We start from the raw sequence: 7075 nt of genomic DNA, 5'->3' as shown, positions 1-7075 counted from the left end.
TACATCCAAACTTTGACCATCATGTATAATACCTGCTTTTGTTTGAGAGTTAATTTCACAATGAATGGGGAAGAAGTTAGTGATTCTTTTATCATTAGTTTATCAGATCTTCCAGATTCTGCTATATCCTCCCCAGGTGGTTACAGAAGGCTGCCTAACACCACACACAAAGAGTTCTTCATCATCGTTGATGACTATCTACGTACTTCTACAGAAGTACGTGACAAGTTTCTAGTGAAGGATGAAGATGTTGTAACACTGACTTACCCCAAACCAGGTAAAGACTCAATTTCATAAATCATCACAGATGATGAACACTCAGCACTTGCCACACAGTGCACAGTGCTTGGGGAGCATGGACCAGGCCTAATTCCATTTCCACTCAGAGAAAATGATTCCACCAGATGGCTGCACAGTGACCTGTGTATGCAAAGGCAATGAGACCAATTCTACTAGCTCCAGATCTGTGCTTTTAATAATAGAGTTGTTTATACTCTGTCTTGTATTCTACTTCAATGTTTTCTAACTTGTGCTTAGAGAAACTGTGAGTCTTGTGTCTGTACAGAAATGCCTCCTACTGACATTTATCTTCTAATTATACCTGCAACTGCCCCTGGTACACCTGGCCCCTAATGTAGCTATTACCCCAAATAATCTGTCCTTAACTGCCCCACTACCATTGCAGTCCAAACAAAGAAGTAATTCGGGGTTAAAAATAACTACAGGTATAGACATCCATAGGAAAAGAAACCAAAAGTCTCTGATGTTCGTCACTTTTTTTTTCAGGGGAGAGTGCAAACGCAGTCCCCCACTACCACAAATTATGCAGTTGAGTTTCCCACATTTGGGGAAATCGCAGGGGTCAGTACATCTGGAGTGCAGTGGATAAGCCTCTCCCTGGGAAAACCACCTTCGTGATCATGGTATCTCCCCTGCCAGGTAAGTATTGTTTGTCACTTTTGAAAATGAAACTTTAGCTTCTTTATCCTTGGTGCCACACCAGGCATGGCTCCTTCTGATATGCCTATCAATGTTCATGCTAGGCTTATGCCTTGTGAGCCAGATTTATCTCTTCCAGGATAGAAGCCTTTCAGACCCAAATCATGAGGCAACACCAGTTTCAATCTCTACAGATAATCAAGATCTCCATGAGCAACCTTGATCTCTCCAAGAAACCTTGATCTCTATGGGCAACCTTGATTGTGCTGGACAATAACTCAGACAATGGGAATCACCTTGTATCCAAATTAGCCCCAAGGGAGAGAAGTAGGAAAGACAATTCCCTTGTAGGTAGGGTCTGCTGTCCCTTGTCAGCTTGAAGCAGATTCAGAAGAGAACACCAGCCCCTCAGCAACATCAACAAGGCCTTTGTCAGATATTGTCTCTCAGGGGGAAGTTGAGGCAGGGTAGAAATAGGGATAGTTTGGGACTATTAGAAAATATGACCTAGTACTATATTTCAGATTCAACTTTCCTCTTTTTCTCTTTTTAGTTACAAATGTATGTAGGGTATTCACACCCTAGCTCAGGAACAACCCCAATGACCCTCAATTGGCCCTAGGACCACTCTTGCCCCTTCCCGGTTATCAATTACTGGTTAGGAATCACCTACGAGAAGTTCCTTCCATTCTCATAGATTAGCAAAAGGTATAAAGGCACCTGGAAAGAGAAGGAATCCCTGCTTCTGTCTTCCACCTGGTTTCACCATAACCCCTTTTGTAATTCCCTTCCCAAATTTTAATAAACTGCATTTACACCTCGAGTCCTGACATAGATTCTTCCCCATTAGACACAAAGAATTTGGATATCTCCTGATCAGAGACTGCACCATTGCCATTAACAGATTTATCAGAAAAGCAGCCAATGTTTCTGTTGTTAGATTGTGTGCAGGAATTGTCGAGAGGCAGATGAAGACATGAAATCATTTCCAGGAGATAGAAGTATTATGGATATAAATGCAAGGCAGTACAGGACTCCCAGAGGAGTGACTATTGATTTAGTATATTAGCTACAATGTCCATGTCAGGTAGTTGGTGCAAGCAGATGTAGGAAAGGGTGTAATGAGGTCTTAAATCTGGTCTCTGTGTCTGCTATATGTTTTCCTGGAATTTCTGGGGAATGGAATGATCACTTTACTTTAAAAGAAGCTGAAGTATTTAATAAACTATTCCAGGAGAAAATGGCAGGTTTTCCTCCAGGGATGTTCCCATGGGAAGAATGTTCCCAAACTTCTAGATCTTATGTGAATACTGATATTTGATGTCCTATCATTGTCCATATGTGTGACTGGGTTGTCTTGTCATGAAGCTTATTTGATCCTAGCACCTTAAATTATCAAATGCTTACTTCTTTGAACACTCTTTTGTTATAAATCACAAGGACATTCCTATTCCCTCTATGGTACTCTAGTTCTAATAAATATTTCTTTCAATAATGAAAATATATAGGATGCTACAGAAAAAATATGGTATCTCAAATTGTGTCACACTTTTGAAATAAGATACAAAATAAGAGCAGTTAATTCTTCTTTTAGTTTTATCAGCTGTATTTCCACAATTTATTATTCTTTTTGCCTGATGTGTACAATTCAAAACATACTTTTATTGATTCACTCTATGATTTCATATTAAAAATAAACATTGGTGGATAGTTTAATACTTTTTTAAAAACTCAGATCCTGTCTTTAGGTAGCCCTAAGCTCAACCATAATGGGAAGTCTATGTTGACCCCAACATCATGTACACACTTCAGGCTCTTACTTCATTCCTCTTCCTTGCATCCAACTTACCCCTGACTCATTTCAACATGAATTTCCTCTCTGCTTCTCCCCATTCTGCTCATCCTCCTTATTCTAAAGGTCACACCTTATCATCTACTTTTCTCATTGCCTTTCTCTTCCATATCCTCATTATTGATTTTTTTTCCTATTAGGACACAGGAGCTACTATAGAGAAGAACTGTCAGTTCCTGGAGGGAAAGTTAGAATCAGAAGAACTGGATTTAGTCCTCAAGTATGGTTCCTTTGCCACAGTAAAAGAAAACAAGATATCCAATTTTTCCCTCTATGTTAACAATGACTCTACAGCTCTTACAAGAAAAGGTGAAAAAGGTTCTCATTTCAAAATGAATCAGAATAAGTGGAGGGCATTACTGTGCTTAGTACAGGACTCCAAGAATGTGTCTGAGTGTATGAACATCAATTCTCATGTCTCCTCACAGGGGACACTTTTGTACATGGTCCTGATGTGTGCTCTAGGCACTTGGGAGAAAGTTGATTCAGCCTGGCAGAGGAACATGGAGCTGGAGATGACCATGTTGGGGCATCTGTAAGGGTGAGCTAATAATGAAAACTAACCTGAACAAAGAAATATATAAAGAAATAACCAAGTGGAAAAAGAAGAGAGGAGAGAATTTGCTATGATGCATTATGATGAAAGACAAATCATGGCTACACCTTAAAAATCAAGAGTCATCAACATTAACACAAAATGGATCGAGGCTCTTAATATCAGACCACAAACTCTAAAGTTGATACAGGAAAGAGTAGGAAATACTCTGGAGTTAGTAGGTATAGGGAAGAACTTTCTCAACGAAACCCCAGCAGCACAGCAACTAAGAGATAGCATAGATAAATGGGACCTCATAAAACTAAAAAGCTTCTGTTCATCAAAAGAAATGGTCTCTAAACTGAAGAGAACACCCACAGAGTGGGAGAAAATATTTGCCAACTATACATCAGACAAAGGACTGATAACCAGAATATATAGGGAACTTAAAAAACTAAATTCTCCCAAAATTAATGAACCAATAAAGAAATGGGCAAGTGTACTAAACAGAACTTTCTCAAAAGAAGAAATTCAAATGTCCAAAAAACACATGAAAAAATGGTCACCATCTCTAGCAATAAAGGAAATGCAAATTAAAACCACGCTAAGATTCCACCTCACCCCTGTTAGAATAGCAATCATCAGCAACACCACCAACAACAGGTGTTGGTGAGGATGCGGGGGAAAAGGAACCCTCTTACACTGTTGGTGGGAATGTAGACTAGTACAACCACTCTGGAAAAAAATTTGGAGGCTACTCAAAAAGCTAGACATTGATCTACCATTTGATCCAGCAATACCACTCTTGGGGATATACCCAAAAGACTGTTACTCCAGAGGCACCTGCACATCCATGTTTATTGCGGCACTATTCACAATAGCCAAGTTATGGAAACAGCCAAGATGCCCCAACTACTGATGAATGGATTAAGAAAATGTGGTATCTATACACAATGGAATTCTATGCAGCCATGAAGAAGAACTAAATGTTATCATTTGCTGGTAAATGGATGGAATTGGAGAACATCATGCTGAGTGAGGTTAGCCTGGCCCAAAAGACCAAAAATCGTATGTTCTCTCTCATATGTGGACATTAGATCGAGGGTAAACACAACAAGGGGATTGGACTTTGAGCACATGATAAAAGCGAGAGCACACAAGGGAGGGGTGAGGATAGGTAAGACACCTAAAAAACTAGCTAGCATTTGTTGCCCTTAACGCAGAGAAACTAAAGCAGATACCTTAAAGCAACTGAGGCCAATAGGAAAAGGGGACCAGGAACTAGAGAAAAGGTTAGATCAAGAAGAATTAACCTAGAAGGTAACACCCATGCACAGGAAATCAATGTGAGTCAATGCCCTGTATAGCTATCCTTATCTCAACCAGCAAAAACCCTTGTTCCTTCCTATTATTGCTTATACTCTCTCTACAACAAAATTAGAGATAAGGGCAAAATAGTTTCTGCTGGGTATTGGGGGGGGAGGGAGGGGGCGGAGTGGGTGGTAAGGGAGGGGGTGGGGGCAGGGGGGAGAAATGACCCAAGCCTTGTATGCACATATGAACAATAAAACAATAAAAATAAAAATAAAATAAAAAAATCAAGGGTCATGACAGTGTCTCCTGCCTGGAATTAGACAACAGTTTTCCAATCTATGCAGGGTAGTAAGCCACAGAGGAAATACATTAAAAGCTTTAAAAGACCTTGATCAGGTCAGGACTTCTGCTACCCAATGGGCCAGGAGTAGAGAGCATTAAGATCTAAGACATGGATTATTCTCAAGCTTTAAAAACATATGGAATTTTCCCAACCTGGTTTTGAATTACTTAGGACCAATGATACATTTTTACTCTTGATTCAACACTTCTGTATTTCTCTGCCTACCCCACTATTTTATTCATTTTATTTTTGTAGTAGATAAATCATCTGGCTTCATAGTTTTGTAGCTGGAGAGAAATTTTGCCTCAGCATGAATCTTACCAGAAGTTTCTTGTGCCTGATTTTAGGTGAAAGACAGATGAGATTTGGAACTGAGTGCTGATGACTTTGGGTCTTGGAGGATGGGGTGCATGTTGAAAGATGTAGACATGCATGGGGTAGAAAGTGGAGTGTTCAGGGCTTCATGTTGTCCTGCTCCCAAGTTCTTATGTTGACATTGGAAGGTGATCAAGGGCATGCTAGTAAGAGAAGCTTCCAGAAGAGACCAATATTGGGCTGAATTGTCTTCCCTCTAAATTCGTATGTTCAACTCCTGGCCTCCAGTATCTCCAAATGTGATGTCTTTGAGACAGGAGGCCATTGAATTTTGCCATAATCAAATATAATTGTAGTTCTTAGAAAGAGACATTTGGACAGAAACACAGAGGGAAAACCATGTGAAGACATAGGGAAGATGGCCAAGGAGAGAGGCCTGGAACAGAGTCTCTCTGGGAAATTCTAAGAAGAAGTGTCCCACTGACAACTTGATGTCAGACTTCCATCCTCCAGAATCATGAGAAATTAATTTTTACTGTTTAAGCCACCTAGTGTGGTACCTCATTACGACAGCCCTAGTATCAAGCATAACAGATTGTGGAACATTTTTAAAAAGGCATAAAATAAAAATAGAAAATTAAAAAAGGCAGAAATACAAACAGAAATTTATATGCATAAGATAAGTACTATTTTGAAATATATGGATTTAGAACTTTATGTTCCTACATATAAATATTGAATTCACTCATCTGGACTGATTTATTACTGTAGGCAGCCATACTGAATTTATTAAGATTCTAGTAGATTCAAATTTCCCTCTGGCTTACCGATAGCTGTGTGTGTTGTGGGTGATACATTAGCAGAAAAACATCAATGATAAAGAAGTTCTATCAATGAAGTACTGATGAATATGAATGTAAAAATGGATGATTACAGGCTGACAGATACATATTAGCATCCTGCTACAGTATTTATATTCATATAAGTTGAGTATATTATTTATGTGTATTCAAAATTACTATTTTACATACAACTATGTATTCTATATAGTGTATTAATTTAATTGGCATACTTATGTAATAATTTCAAGTTAATTTAATTACATTATTACAAAATAATAATATAATCATGTATACATGTATAATCATGTACATAAAAGAAGTCATATTTGACTTCTGTTGTCAATATCAGAGGATTCAAATCCACATCCAACACTTTTTCACCAGGTAAATTCTCTAGGACTACTTTTTCCTCATCTGTAAAGTGGGGATAATAAGGTTAATATTTTCATTATTTGTTCATTAACCTTTTCAACAGTTTTTCCCAATATATATTGTATGTTGTCAGTCTGTGAAACACTAACTGTGGCAATTTAAGAAGAAAATATTTGACTTGTTAATACATTAGAACTATAGGCTATGCTTGGATACAAAAAGTAAATACATATAGATACCATATGTGATATTACTATGAACTAAAAGACAACAAATATAGGGAGGTACTGTCCTAAACTGGGTGGTGAAAGAGAACCTAACAGAAAAGGATGAATTGGAGTAAAGACTTGAAGGTGACACACAGACACAATGTGAATATATTGTAGAGAACTGTGCTCCAGGAGGAAGGAACTGAAATGCAATGGGTCTGGGATTTGGGAGGTCTGGGGTATTTAAATGGAATCAGGAGATCTAGTGTAATGGAGACAGCTAATGAGTACTCAAAGCAGATGGAGCTAGAAAGGAGGAGGCACTTATCACCCAGCTCCACATAAAGCACTCAG

General features: G+C 38.5%; 1 non-coding gene across 1 annotated transcript; it reads right to left on the bottom strand.

Moving 5' to 3' along the window:
- Positions 1-783: 783 nt before the first annotated feature.
- LOC141418411 (U1 spliceosomal RNA) lies at positions 784-947 on the bottom strand. The gene has a single exon (XR_012443045.1). It is a non-coding gene; the product is annotated as a U1 spliceosomal RNA (small nuclear RNA).
- Between the last annotated feature and the right edge of the window lie 6128 nt (positions 948-7075).

This window comes from Castor canadensis, chromosome 16, assembly GCF_047511655.1.
Source record: "Castor canadensis chromosome 16, mCasCan1.hap1v2, whole genome shotgun sequence".
Taxonomy (NCBI): Eukaryota; Metazoa; Chordata; class Mammalia; order Rodentia; family Castoridae; genus Castor; species Castor canadensis.
The sequence above is the reverse complement of the archived record's forward strand: the minus strand, read 5'-3'. Positions and strand labels throughout refer to the sequence as shown.